At 36.6% G+C, this 15,228-nt stretch overlaps 1 protein-coding gene across 5 annotated transcripts in view; it reads right to left on the reverse strand.

The window, feature by feature from the left end:
- LOC126369383 (ecdysone oxidase-like) overlaps nt 1–15,228 on the reverse strand; it is a 169,889-nt gene that overhangs the window by 21,572 nt on the left and 133,089 nt on the right. For 2 of the 5 annotated variants that reach the window (XM_050013764.1, XM_050013767.1), the window contains exons 2-3: nt 11,467–11,544; nt 10,882–11,046 (exon numbers count right to left, since the gene is read on the reverse strand). The exons of 1 other annotated variant lie outside the window; for it this stretch is intronic. The gene's annotated coding sequence lies outside the window, so the exon portion shown is untranslated. The remainder of the gene's footprint in view (nt 1–10,881; nt 11,047–11,466; nt 11,545–15,228) is intronic. 2 more of the 5 variants (XM_050013766.1, XM_050013768.1) reach the window with 2 other exon arrangements.

Consider the following 15,228-nt stretch of genomic DNA (forward strand, 5'->3'; position numbering starts at 1 on the left):
ACCCCACACACTCCACTCCAATGACTAATCTGACCAGGATTCGACCCTGGGTTATAGTCAAACTAAGTGATTAAATTGGCCATTATTATTGTTGTGATCGTCTAGTATAAAGGTAGGACCTTATGTTGTGTTTTGTAGTAACTCAAATTCTTTTATATGAAGGTAGCTGAGTCAGATATGAATGCATGTTATTGAGGGCATGTAAATAAAGAATAATACTAACTTAATATACTACATATATATACTTAATAACAATACAAATAGGTTATAATTATATCACTATGGTAAATGAGAAAGTCAAGGAATTATCTAAGTAATAGGGCAATGGAATGTAAGATAATATAAGTATTTATAGTTTAAAAACAGTCAAATCAACGCCAAGCAAACCTAAACTTAATGACACTGATTAAAGCTTATAATTAATCAAATTAAACAAGAGAGACTTACAAGAAGGTAAGAAATAAGTTAGTTATTTAAAATATGTTAGGAATTTGGTTTTATTATTGTAAAAGATCTAGGAACACAGGAAAAGGATTAGAATACCATACCAACAATGTAATAGTATAGGGTGCCGTTTCGAGCCCCGACCACGCTCACCGGCGAATGAGGCCCTACCCTGATTTAGGCCCCTCTCCGAAAGAACAAATAGGTTTTTTATGAAATGATAAGCACATAAATGTGACATATCAGGAGCATTAGGTAAATAGTTGGTAGGTAAAGGGAAGAGCTTCCCAACACCAATTTCACATATGTAATAAAATTATTTAAGTTAGACAGATTTACATCCAATCTAACAACACAACTCATTGTGATGCATAGCTAGCACCATAGCCATGGCGCAAAAAGGTAAGTATGTGAGCGACTTAGCAACCGGAAGCCAATATGCAGCTACTCATCACTGTCCTCCCCCCAATACACCACAGTGCAAGAAGATCAACAGAAGCAGTGACTACCGAACTGGATTGACCCCAAATATACTAAGCAAAAGGTCCCTAACAAAACGAATGAGCGACTTAGCAACCGAAGGCAATACGCAGCTACTCATCACTGTCCTCCCCCCAATACACCACAGTGCAAGAGGATCAACAGAAGCAGAGACTACCGAACTGGATTGACCCCGAGTATACTAAGCAAAAATGTCCCTAACGTCCCTACTATGGCTTCAGCGGCATTGCAATAACACCAGCCATAGGAATAAGTATGATTGTGAGATGGATGGTCATGAATATGACACCAACCATGAATCACAAGAATATATGCAGTCAAACTGGATGTAATTGTTATGCATAAATGCATTATTGCAATAATATTGCATGTTAGTAAGCAGACAAGTTGCATAGTGAAATTAGGCCAGGTAAACCCCTGGACAAGGTATAGGTTGTTAGGTATGTCACAAACTAGCAGCAGTGACATTAAGGTATTATCAGGTAGAAGAATAGTAAAATAACACAAATAAATTGTGTTGAATTGGTTTGTATATTGCATTTTAGTAAGCAAACAAGTTGCATAGTGAAATCAGGCCAGGTAAACCCCTGGACAAGGTATAGGTTGTTAGGTATGTCACAAACTAGCAGCAGTGACATTAAGGTATTATCAGGTAGATGAATGGTAAAATAACACAAATAAATTGTGTTGAATTGGTTTGTATATCAGTGTAATCAAGCCAGGCAGGCCCGGACAATACAGTAAGTATATAGAAGTCATGTTAAGTCACATAGGTGAAATAACAACACAGATTCAAGTATATAAATTTATTCAAAAGCCATTATCAATACCATTACCTTCATCTCATGGTATCCAGACTTTTTTATAATTCAAATTAATAATTAATTGTATTATTTACATGGCTTAATAAGCCACAATGAGCTGATAGATCCAGAGTGGGTCATAATAAATTTACATTATAACACAAGAGGACAAAGTTGACCCATACCATACAATACTGATTATATGGCATCGGCTAGAGTCTTCATACTCGAAAGCATCGCCACGCACAACCGCTCATCAGGAGGAGGCAATCCAACCTGACTATCCAAGTCGCAGCGCTGGCTCGATACTGATTATCTAGCTTCATCTCATATTGGCGGATGGTCATCCTGTCCCAATATCAGAAAGAAGGTCATGGATAATAATATCTCACCGCACCACTCCTGTAGATAGCTGTATCTCCCAAAGCACCACTATAGAACAATCCAGAACCATGTTACAGTGGTAACAACAACTGTTCCTACAATTATTCTACATTGACACAGTGAGGTAGCAGGCCGTAAACCATAAAGGTTCACCCTGTGTAACTTCAGATTGGTTTTCGAATAGAATCCTCAGGGGAATTCTAACTACAATAAAACACAGCAAGATTACAATCCAACCTGGACCAACAGTCTAGGTTCACAATAAAAGATAAAAATCTAAATCCATGAGGTTACCTCTAAAACAAGGATACCTCATTCTGTATACTGATCTCCCCATTTCCAAGCAATAATTATATTACCCCGAAATGTGGATCCCAACATACAGAACTACAAGAAGAACATTTTTTGTTCAGTCTATGCGGCAATATGTACAATTTTCATTGTAAACATTGACACACAGCCCAAACATAACCAATAAGATAATAAAATTCAGTCAGAATATCGCAAGCAGTCATTTCCTACGCGTCAGTAAAGTGTCAGTTAAAAAGTTAAATAGATAAACATACATAAACTACATAAAATAACATAAATAATAACAAAGGTAAACAATCACAAGCAGCACATGGTCCCTACGTTCGCAAGCTTCCCTACACACTTTTGACACATCCTACTCCTATCGGGCCCTATCTTTAGCGTAAAATTGTACCTGTCGTCTGAGATCTGATGATCTCAGACCTGTTTCCAACGATGCCTGTAAGAAAAAGGTAATTAGTACACCACACTTCCTATTTTAAACCTAACAAGGTCCCTACAGCGCACTCCGCGGACTTTTGTCGGACAAAACCTACATATTTCACGTAATCTACGCACGGAAGCTAATTCTAATCCCTATTCTAACGCGGTAGACGATCAACTACACCACGGAAGGTTCGAATAGCTGATTAAAGAGCAAATTTACATATTTTGACAAAATAACAATCGCGCACTGTAATCCTGAGCTACGAAGCTCTCAAAAGTCGCGACAGCTGGTAATCCAGCAGAAGGAATCCCTACTAACTTACAGAATAGCTAGTCCGACTTGAAATTCCTAAACCGGCAGCACCTCCTGCTGCTAATGTCACGAACGAAGTTCCTCAAAAAATCGTGCAAAACCCCCTTTTATACCCGTTATGCTCCCTCTCATCTATCAGGCAATCGCGATATTGCTACCACTAGCGCCTCAAAAACATCCAAATGACATTTACCCGACATTGACAATCGAGGTATTTATTGAAAATCTCATACTTCCTATTGACATAAAAATATTCATTTAATTTTATTTTTATTCTTAAGTTGACTATAATACTAATGATGTTATTTATTTAATCAAATTCTATTTAATTTATCAAATCAGAACTGCAGAATTTTAGATAAAAAATATATCCAATTTTGTAGAATTTCTAAAAAGCCAAACACTCGCTCGACCATTTGCCTGACGTTTCTCGCACACATCTGCAATTTACATAATCTACACAAACCAAGCTCCTCAACCTTATTGGCTGTTTCTCTGTGTACGCGAAAAGTGGCGTGACTTCTGGATTGTTCTATTTTAGGGTCTAAAACGCGTACAATACAACACCTTGTCAACAATCCAAAAACGGTTCCGTTTTTGGAGACAAAAACCATGAATAATACCTAAATTCCTCTATATCTCTTAAACTGTGACAATTAGGTAGCTGAAACTTTCAAAAACAATGCATCTCCATTGCCATCACAACTACAAATTCAAAGAAACACAATAAATCAAACATTTAAAAAGATCCCCCACTCTACAAACCCGATACTCCAATGCATGTTTTGGCTTGTCATTAACAACGACAACATACTAGCAATATAAAATTCACGATCAATTCACGTTCATGTTTTTGTTCACTAAATGTTCTTTCAATTGTAGGCACGGAACCCCTCAAAATAATGCGATTCACACTTGGCATTATTTTAGCTTTACTCTTTTTCCATGATTTTTCTCAATTTTCGCGAATTACAGTTCTAAAAAATTAGAATAATATTTTAAACGATAGGTACGAACTTCGTTTGCTTTATAAATCAATTTCAACAAGAAATACTACGTAATATAGCTATTATTTTCAATTTTGTAAAATATACCAGCTCAAAACCCTTCATTCATATATTTTTACATCGACACCCTTTTGGTGCTTGCTACTCCCGCGAAAATTCAAACTATCCTAATGTCTATTTTTGTATTTTAAATAATTTTATTCCATAAATTCGTACATATTATTTCAAAATAACATCCCTATCTCGAATCCTAATTAACAAACTCTAAAATTTCGTATACCTTTTTATAATCTATGTATTCCTGTGACGTAAACTGAACATATCCTTCATTCGTTCTCACAGTTAAACAAAACACTTGAATCAAGTAGTGTGGTTTGTATTGTTTGGACAATTAGTGTACTTTTTGTGTTAAATATAATTATTAAACCTTTCAGATTGTGTTTAATATGACTACAGAATAGTGGGAATCATAATGGAAAGAAGACAAAATAAGATGCAACGTACGGGTTTTAGCTACAATAATTAGTAAGATTGAAGACTTCTTGACGATGTTTATAATGTATCCTATAAAATATTCACTCACCAGGTAAGAAATTAATAAATACCTTTTGTATTCGTTAAGTATTTTATAGAGAAATTCGTAGTGCAAAAAGTCACTGTTTCACCCATTTATTCCAATTTTTCTTACGATAATTTCAACTATCAAACAGCAATCAAGCAAAATTTTATTACTTAACTCCATGTGTGGAGAGATAGTTCTTATCAGGACTACAAGAATTATTTGAATCTGTTTAGGATTTAATGAGATATTAACAGATGAAATTTTTCAAATATTCCTTAGATTCCTACACATGCTCAGTCACTAACAACCTTGTTTTATTGATGAGTAATATAATAATTAGTAAATTACATACCTACCAGACATGAAATCAACCAATAGTTTCTGGACTGATAAATAAAATATAAAGTTATTAGCAAAACGGTTTCGGTTAAAACTGGCTTTCATGATGAGATTTGATCTCCCTTCATATTGTTTTGAGAATAAGAATGAATCCTACTTCTATTGTATTCACGTGTTTTTATTTGTTTATTAGAGTCCTGTGAGTCATAAATAATACCTGTAGAAACAATAAGTAAATGCAAGTCATCGTCTTAGTAGGTACTAGACAGTGATTATGCTCTTACATAAAATTTACCCCTAATTTCAGTTATGAATAACTTTCAGAATCGTCCAAAGATCCAGGAGGGACAGATATCTACTCCAAACCTGGTAACTGTTGCAGATATTCAAGAAAATTATAGGAAAACAAATGTGAATGACGGATAGATTTAGCAAGATGAAAGATTTAAGCCTACAAGCACGCTACTGTTTCTCACATCAAAGGTACATTGTTAATTATGAACATCAATAGTAAATAAAGCAGTTTTGGAGAAAAATAGTATGTTTCATTAATAATCCCCTGGTTGATTATTTTTATTGATATCGTACAGCTCCATCTATTGGCAAGCTATGGTACTACAATGACTTCTAGCTATCAAGCTGCCTAGAATTGAAGTCCTGCTTTTCACAAATGTCAGTCCTTTTCCCACTCCATCTATGTACGAGTAGACGCACTTATCCAAATCTATTCCCTAATAGATGGCGTTAAATTTATAAAAATAATAAAAAAGTTGCCTTATAGAAACACTAGATTCAAATTAAGAAATAAATATTTACATAATGATATACATAAACATAAACAGCCTATATACGTCCCACTGCTGGGCACAGACATACATAATGGTATAATCACTAGAATATCATTATCACTTCCATATTGGTTTGTAGATACATACATACATAAACTCACGCCCTCCTCCCACCAGGGCAAGCAGAGACCACCGAATTCCATTTGTTTGTAGGTCTATGAAATTATGAAGCCTAAAGGTAAAACAAAACCTACATGTTTCTCAAAGTTCCAATTATGGTTTTTCCCTGTTTAAAGTCTAAAAATAAAAGAATATTATAATAATAAAAATATAAATTCAAAAAAAGACGAAAATAATAAATAAATGTCGAAAAAATATTTCACCCCATAGCCAAAGCTTTTAATTAACTGTGAAGTACTAACTTTTAGTCAAATATTTGAACACATCATTGATGTACATTAAAGTTTATTGAAAATAAACTAGATGACTCCATCCGCGACGATTATTGTGGTGCGTTCTGTTACAATGTTTTGTTTGTGTGCGATAGTGTTTTGAATTTTGATGTTCAAATTCAAATGTGATCCGTTATAGCTCTGTCCGGAGAACGCGTGAATGACATTGTAGTATCACGGGTTCAAATCCCGGTTTGGGGTCTAAACACTTTAAATTCGACTTTATGAGTTTGAATAAAATTAAATGTTTGACTTATAAATAATTGATATCATGTGGTTTCCATTTCTGCCCGGTTAATGGCAATAGGCCCCCTAATACATGGGTCTTAGACATAGCTGGCGAGGAGTTGGTGTAGAGACTATAAACTTCGATCTACCCCTTAGAGGATACAGGCGTGATGTTGTGTTTTGTTACATTAACACACTTTCACTATCATCCGTAACTGACCTAATACAGGCGAAGTCTCAGCCATATCTTTGCTTAGCCCGCAGTAAGACTCTTTATCAAAAATTTAAAAAGTACCTTTTAATATTAACTCCCAGAGGGAACTTGCAAGAAATATATAGCGGAGATAGCAGCTTATTATGCAGCTAGCGACCCAGATAATGACACTTTAGAGGATCAAGGTAGAGTTCCACTAATGGAAAAGGGTATATCTGAGGCTAACGACTCTCCTAAGGGGCCAGTGCTTACTCAGAGTTAAAACTTCCAAACTTTGCAGACGTGTGATGTAGGTACGTCAATCCAGCGTAATGTCACCTGAAATTACGGTCTTTTGGCATTCATGAATTATTTGGTAAATTAGTTTGAATTTAATGCTACACGGTCTACTTAGTTCTGTAAAAGTCATGTAGGCAAAATCGGTACAACGATTGCCTCTTACTTTGAGGTCGCAGATTCGAATCCAGCACAGGCCTAAACCAATGATTGTCGAATTTGTTTTCGGATTCATGTTTGGATCATAAATGATTACCACGTACTCAGCGGTGAAGCTGGGCTACCCACGATTCCTCCATTTTTAGGCTCTTGTTTTTCTATTCCCGTGTAACTTCCTCCATCAAACCACAGTAGACCAGAGCGCAGCGTGGGGAAGTATGCTTCCTAACTCTATAATCAAACACTATAATCTAAATCTTCCTAACTCTATATAATCGAGACTTGACAATAGAACAAAATAAAAGTTGTTTAATTATATTTGTATCTCTATTCAAGGCGTTTGTGTATAGTAAAACACTTTGTACGCTCAAATTTGAAGTGAAATTATCCTGGTTTTCCTTAAGGCTTAATAATAAAAATATCTTTATCTCTTGAATCGTTAATCTTGAATAGAAGAAAACATATTTATTTTTTACAAAGACATAAATGAAAATAGACTCATGCGTTACTAACTACATTACTTTATATTGGTTTATGGTACTATTTAACATTTCGGAGGAGCTCGGTGGCGCAGCGGTAAACGCGCTCGGTCTGCGATTGTTGAAGTTAAGCAACTTTCTCAAAGGCCGGTCATAGGATGGGTGACCACAAAAAAAGTTTTCATCTCGAGCTCCTTCGTGCTTCGGAAAGCACGTTAAGTCGTTGGTCCCGGCTACATTGGCAGTCGTTAATAACCATCAATCCGCACTGGGCCCGCGTGATGGTTTAAGGCCCGATCTCCCTATCCATCCATAGGGAAGGCCCGTGCCCCAGCAATGGGGACATTAATGGGCTGATGATGATGACTATAACATTATGAGAATTCTAATGTTCATTGTTATCATGTCTTAGATATTTTTTACACGTGTCGTCTATGAATGATTTATTTACCTCTTATATATAAACATATGATAATATAATTCACAATCATTGGGCTCTATTTAAAGCACATATGCTTCAAATAACAGCTGGTGTAGGTACTAATCTGTATTTATGAATAGATAAATAGAACAATAGTAAAATAATAATAGTTAACAGCACGGCGATACGGTTCACCTTCTATTACTTTAGTTTAACTGAAAGCTGGGTGAAAGATGGGTATTTAGTTTACTTTGCGATGGTAAGGATGTTGCAGAGAGCCATGGTAGCCCAGTCGATAGAACACTTGCCTCTCACATTGAGGTCGCAGGTTCGAATCCAGCACAGGCCTAAACCAATGATTGTCGAATTTAATTTTCGAATTTATGGTTGGATATCATAAATGATTATCAGGTGCTCGGCGGTGAAGGAAAACAATGCATTTTCAGAGGTATGTGACCTAACCTGTATTCCACTGGTTTTCCCTTCGCGGGTTGGAAGGTCAGACAGGCAGTTGCTTCTGTAAATAAACTGGACCTGACAAATCTTCAGGTTAGGTAAGCGGACCGTGTGAAAAAAACGGGATAATGTTAGGGAGATGATAATGATAATGGTAAGGATATTGCAGGCTTCAGTCACCTGATTGTATGAAAAAGTAAGGTGATTCCGTGCTTTGGAAGACACGTTACTAAGCCGTTGGTCCCAGTTATTAGCCATAAAATACCTCCACTAAGCGGACTCGGTACCTCCTCTGGTTGATTTAGGGGAGGTCTGTGTGCAGCAGTAGGACGTGTACATGCTTGGTTTTTTATAGAAACCCATACATTCGTAAGACCGAATATTTTTTTAAAATCCAAACCCCATTGTTTAATTATTGTGTCTAGCAGAAGAAGAAGGCGTTTCAATGATAACACGTTTATTTTCTTTAATGAAACCATTAGTGGAGTCCATTTCAAAGATAATAATAGGATACTCTTAGGTCTTACTAAATACCCTTCACACTACAATAGCAAGGAAAATCTTCCTTAAACTTAAACGACACCCTTAATAAGCAATCAACAAAACAATTCCCGGGTGATAGCCATCTATATTAAAAGGGATGTGCCTTCACATTTACCTTTCTCGTATTCGATGATCTCCTTCTTATCGTGTGGGTTGTGAGGTGGAATACCAGCCTCATCAACCCTGGTATCAGAGTTATGATTGAGCTGCCAAAGGATGACATGGCTCATGTAACGATTATTCACTTACATCAGTAAAGTAACCGGGACCAACGGCTCAATGTGCCTTCCGAACCATGGATCATCTTTCTTTCGGACAATGATTATTCAATCGGTATTCGATATAATATTATGCTATGCTAAAGAAGAAAGAAAGAAACGTTTATTATAAAGGGAAACCACAGTAACAAATATAAAACAAATAACAAAATATATATATTTTTTTTATTTGGTTATGGCAATGGGTCGCTTAGGAATACGACCATTCTGCCAGTGTCGAAGGGATCATATATTATAAAACAAATACCTTACAATCAAAACACATAATAAAAACAACTTACACGAGAAATAATATTGCTATTGGACATGTACAGAGATGAATGAAAAAGGTGTAAGAGGTAGATTTGGAAGAAGAAGGCCTAGGCGTACATACCGCATTCAAATCCACAATTTTTAAAGGCCTGCTAGCCTCTGTTAACTTGTGAAACGTGATAAAATTATCGATCGGTTCGATAAATTTTGTCGAAATCGACAAGTTTGATATCTTTCCAAACACGTGTGTCACGATCGATAAATCACGTCGAGAAACCAAAGCAGCCATTTTGTAAAAAAAAACATAATGTTTTGTATTTGGCAACATAGGTATTTTTCGAGACACGTCAATTTAAGCTAAAAGACTGTGGTCCAATCATTTATTCTAATTAAAAAATAAAGAGCGACAGTGAACATATTACGTACATGTGTCTACAGAATCTGACAAAATTTTATGGTGCCGTGTTAGCACCAATCGACAAAACGACATAATTATATCGTCAGAATCAATAAAATGACCGGTACAAAATTTTATGACGCTGCGCATGATAGCCCTGCGATTGGCAGCTACAGAGGTTTTAGTAGTTAGACTTAGTGATTTTTTTTTTACTACTGCACTAACGGAAAATCCAATGCGTACCACAAACATGGGTAACTATTTTTACCTTCATTGATAGTTATGTGACTGTCAAAACTTTTTCTAAAACTCAATATCCGAACCGCCATTGAACAAAGAATATCAGTTCCCACCATTACACCTCTAAGCACCCCTTTATTAGCTCTCAAGAAATAAATAAAGGAGGAAATAATAGGAGGGATCCGGTATTAATATTATCTGCTATAGTGTCTGTATAAATTAATCCGAGGCGTCAGGGCACGGCGCCGGAACAATAACTGGATAGAGTGTTAAACTTCGCTGTTTCCCTCGTAATAACTGTTGGATTTGTGTGGATGAGATATTAGGTATTTTATTATGTGGATTTGCAGATATACATACGTGTATACCTTAATAGAATCAGGCGTTTCTTTTCTGAAATTCATTAGAAATAAAAGTGGTTAAATTGTATTTTGGGGGATTCTGACATGTTCAAAATAAATATATACCTAAATACAAATTTATATAATTGTATTACTTTTTATTTTTTTAAGTAAAAATAAGATAGTTGTCTAAATAAATAATAGTTGGTAGTTATGTGTGTTGGTGTGTGGAGTTGTGGGTTGAGCTGAGCTGTAAGTGAACTTACAGCCATTTTTGATAGGAATTTCTCTCTCTCTCTCTCTCTCTCCTTGGCATTTACTATTGGTGGGGTCTGTCTTCTTCGTACTTTTCTTCCACTTCGCTCTATCAGACGTGTCGTTCTCGAGACAAGACCTTGCACATTGTCGTTTCAATAAATATTTTGCGGTTTCTGCGAAACAAAAAGTTAACTATGAGTTACATATAACGCTTTGTATGATTTTTTCGTACTTGATACAAAATACAAATTATACTTACTTTATTGCAACATACAAAACAAGTTTTACACGCATGTACAAAAGATACAATACAAACTACTACGAGTACTTGATCGAAAGAACCATTCTCAATTTTTTTTTTTTCATAATTCTTATGTTAGATTGGGTCTAAATAAAAACATAGAACATACCAGGTGGTTTATCTTCCCGGATAAGTTGTAACATTCCAACATGATGGACTCGACATATATTGGCCGATTGGCTCTTCACATGCTACCATACAATTTATCATATCCAGTTTAGGAGGCAGGTGGCTCTCCTGAGTGAGTTTGAGCTGGGAGTTTACACTTTTTCATATATATTTTTGTACTCACCTGCTCACCTGTATGATTTCATGAAACTGGACCAGTTTACTCCGGGCATAAATTATGTTTTCGCCATCTTAGAAATGCCTAACAACAATAAAATAAACAAAATTAAAAAAATAATCAAAATAAAATCCGTAACGAATACGTGACATGTCCGAAAAGCTACAAGAGAGCAGGCTTCGTTGGTTTGCGCACGTGAAAAGAAGACCTCCAGATTATGTGGGTAACGTTACAGCCAATCTAAACATACCAGGGCTGAGGCCAAGAGGACGACCAAAAACAAGATGGGCGGATGTGGTCAAAAAGGACCTGTACATGTGCAATGTCTCCGAGAATGACACGTCTGATAGAGCGAAGTGAAAGAGAAGTGCGAAGAAAACAGACCTCACCAATAGTAAATGCCAAGGAGAGAGAGAGAGAGAGAGAGAGAGAGAGAGAGAGAGAGAGAGAGAAATTCGTATCAAAAATGGCTGTAAGTTCACTTACAGCTCAGCGCAACCCATTAAGAATTACGCGAGCTACTTCAATATATATGGAGGATATAATCTCATCTTATCCTCTAAAATCTTTCACCAAGACGTATCCCAAGGTATCCTCTTAATTTGTTGACCGTATCTGCTAATGCCCTGACATAAACATCAAATATCTGAAGACCCGCCTATAAGCCGTGAAATTAAGCCTTAAACGATGCCGTAATTCTTAACGCCTATATAGACATCTACCTGGATCATATATTTGGATATTAACATTGAGTGTTACTGCTTTTTGGTTCGAAATCGCTTTAGATTTTCCCATCTCTGTAGGCAGCTTTTTTATGCTAAAGCGGATTTTAACTAATGTTGTCATAGTTATTTAGTTGGAGTCATTGGTGTATAATATCATAATATGTCATTTTGGTAAAAGTTATCTGATTATACACCCTCATGCGAGAGATGAATGACGTCACAAGACGGTTCACGTGGTGATTAAATGAGATTTGCACCAAACGGTCTCTGTGGTCCAGTGGTTGAGCGTTGGGCTCACGATCCAGAGGTAACGGGTTCGAATCCCGGTGGGGACATAATATTACAAAAATCACTTTGTGATCTCTAGTTTGATTAGGACATTACAGGCTGATCACCTGATTGTCCGAAAGTAAGATGATCCGTGCTTCGGAAGGCACGATAAGCAGTTGATCCCGGTTACTACTTACTGACGTAAGTGAGTAATTGTTACATAAGTCATGTCAGGTGCCTTTGACGGCTCAATAATACACCTGACACCAGGGTAGATGAGGTTGGTAATTCACCTCACTACCCACACGATAGATGAAGAAGAATCAAAGCGACTAAACTATAAATTACTTGCCTACATAAAAAGATTATGGTCTCCAGGATTTGTGCCCATTTGTGTAGTATTAGGATTTCCCCCTATTATAATGGACTTTAAACATAGCTGGCGAGGTGTGGGTATAATATTTACTACGCAATCTCTACCTATCCGTTAGTAAGTATGTCTCAATAATGGAGAGAATGAGGAGCCTGATTGAGAAAAGTTATAGATATAGAATGTTTGGAGGAAAGCTCATAAAACTTTAGAAGTTATAATGTTGCTTCGAATATTAAGCAACAGGCATCAAAACCGTTGGTTTAACCGGTTAACCAAGTTTTAGGAAAATTAATTTCCACGGAATCAGTATTCAACACCAATCATCATTCAAAACTTTTAAAACAGAACAGAAAAATGTACAAGGCATTTACATTTCAAAACTCATTGGCTTATTGCTATTTGAACATGAATAGCTCTTTGTTTGTAAACAAAACTTTTGTAGAGAATCATAACGTATTCAAAGTATTTCTATTCAGAAAAACCGATGGGAAAATCTAAAGCGATTTCGAACCAAAAAGCGGTAAAATAAGTAACACTCAATGTTAAATACGAGGAAATCATATTTCACGATTCTCATAAAAATCAAAAGTTATCGAGCCATCGGTAAAGTTTCCTGGTCCCGTACAAAGTTTCTTCCCGGGGTAAATCTTTCTTTTTTGCATAGCTGATGCGGATTTCATATTCAAATCTGTGACTTCAATTGGTGTGAATGCTGTTACTTAGGCTTCTGAACCAAAAAAGGGATAAGAAACTCAAGGAATTTCCTTCGGTTTTCTACCTTTGCCAAATGTCAGGAATAAGTGGTTCTGAAGAGAATCTTCCTGGCTGAGTGTTTTAAAACAGAATAATTTAATTTGTATAAGGACTTTTTGAAAAGGTCGTGTACCTGATCGATGAAAATAGAGTGGAAATAAATAATGGATGAAAATAACAGCAACATTTTCATTAATGTTTGATAATATCGTCCAATTCGTTTAATAAACTTCATGAGGAAACACAAATATTTTAAAGCAAACGTTTAACGAGACTCATTTATTTGATATTTATTTATCACATCGGTAATTTAAGAGCTACCCTCTTGCCGGTGTAGCATTCTCCATGCTACTTTTTAGGGAAAAATCGGGCAGAGGTTTCCCTCTTGCCTTTCGCCCCGCAATACTCTGTCTGACGCGAGTGGGATGGCGCCCAGAGTAGTCCATTTCAAACTCGTACTAGGACTCCTGTCCTCTGCCTCTGAATAGTGCTGGCTGACAGTTACAGCTGCCCTCTGTCAGATTCCAGGTTACAGACCCTGTGACTTGCCCTTTCCGTCCTACCTTGCCATACCGACAGCTCCCATCTCCGCCTCTGCAACCGTTGAGGACTTCACCCATATTCCTAGGCAAGGATTATTCGTTATACCCCGTTATGCGCCGAATAGAATTTACCTCAATAGAGCGCAGAGAAGATGATTCTGTCCCCCTGGGGCCGGGTAAATTGTCTTGTATGAAACCAAAACCAAAAACATTTAAGTACTTATTAAAAGCCTAAAACCTAATAATGTCTTCTCATTAAATAAGAGTGAATAAGCGTTTGAGAGGGAATAGTTTGTTTTGAATTGCAAGTGTGACGTCGTGTCTTTTTATTGTCAAATGTATTTCTATATTATAGCATATAATGTACTTTTCGGTTGTTCACGAATAATGATGAATCTCATTATTTAGCCTTTTCTTTCTTGAGGGATTGTCATTGTGTCCTCTATAACTTGATGGGCATTTCTTATGGGCAATACGCCGATTCCCTGTCACCCTATAGTGACAGCTATGGTTTGCCAAATCCATCTAGGATTGTATGAGAATAGTTCTTGCAAGTTATCTTGGATTACTACCCACCCTTTAGGGATTGCGGTAGTCAGTGTTTCCCATTATACTAACTTATTTCCGTGCTTCGAAGGGAACTTTAAGCACTCGGTCCCGGATCCTATTTGCAAAAGTACGTATGTAGTCGTCGAGTCGTGTCAAGGGCTTTGGATGTTCAATAGTAACTCTGACTTCAGGGTTGATAAGACCGATCATTGGTCTTACAACCCACACGAGAGCAGAAGACTTAGTGTTTCTTCTCTTTACCAACTTCTTCAACATATCGTCCGCTTCATGGCAAGTTTAAAAGTAAGTAGGCGTTAGAGTGTTAAAATGTTTTCAACTACCATAGACAACAGACAATTCTTCAACAAAGGAAACGAGCCGAAAATCCTTGCTCTCAGTAATTCAAGCAGAGCAAGTTCCGAAGTTACAGTGGAGTTCGCAACTGGACTTCCCAGAAATGAAATTAAAATGTTACAATTTATGGGTGGGTGGCCGTCATAAATTTCAGCTCCTAATTGGCTTTGCCGACTTGCCGCCACCGTAAACTCTTTTACAG

Source organism: Pectinophora gossypiella, chromosome 9 (genome assembly GCF_024362695.1).
Source record: "Pectinophora gossypiella chromosome 9, ilPecGoss1.1, whole genome shotgun sequence".
NCBI lineage: Eukaryota > Metazoa > Arthropoda > Insecta > Lepidoptera > Gelechiidae > Pectinophora > Pectinophora gossypiella.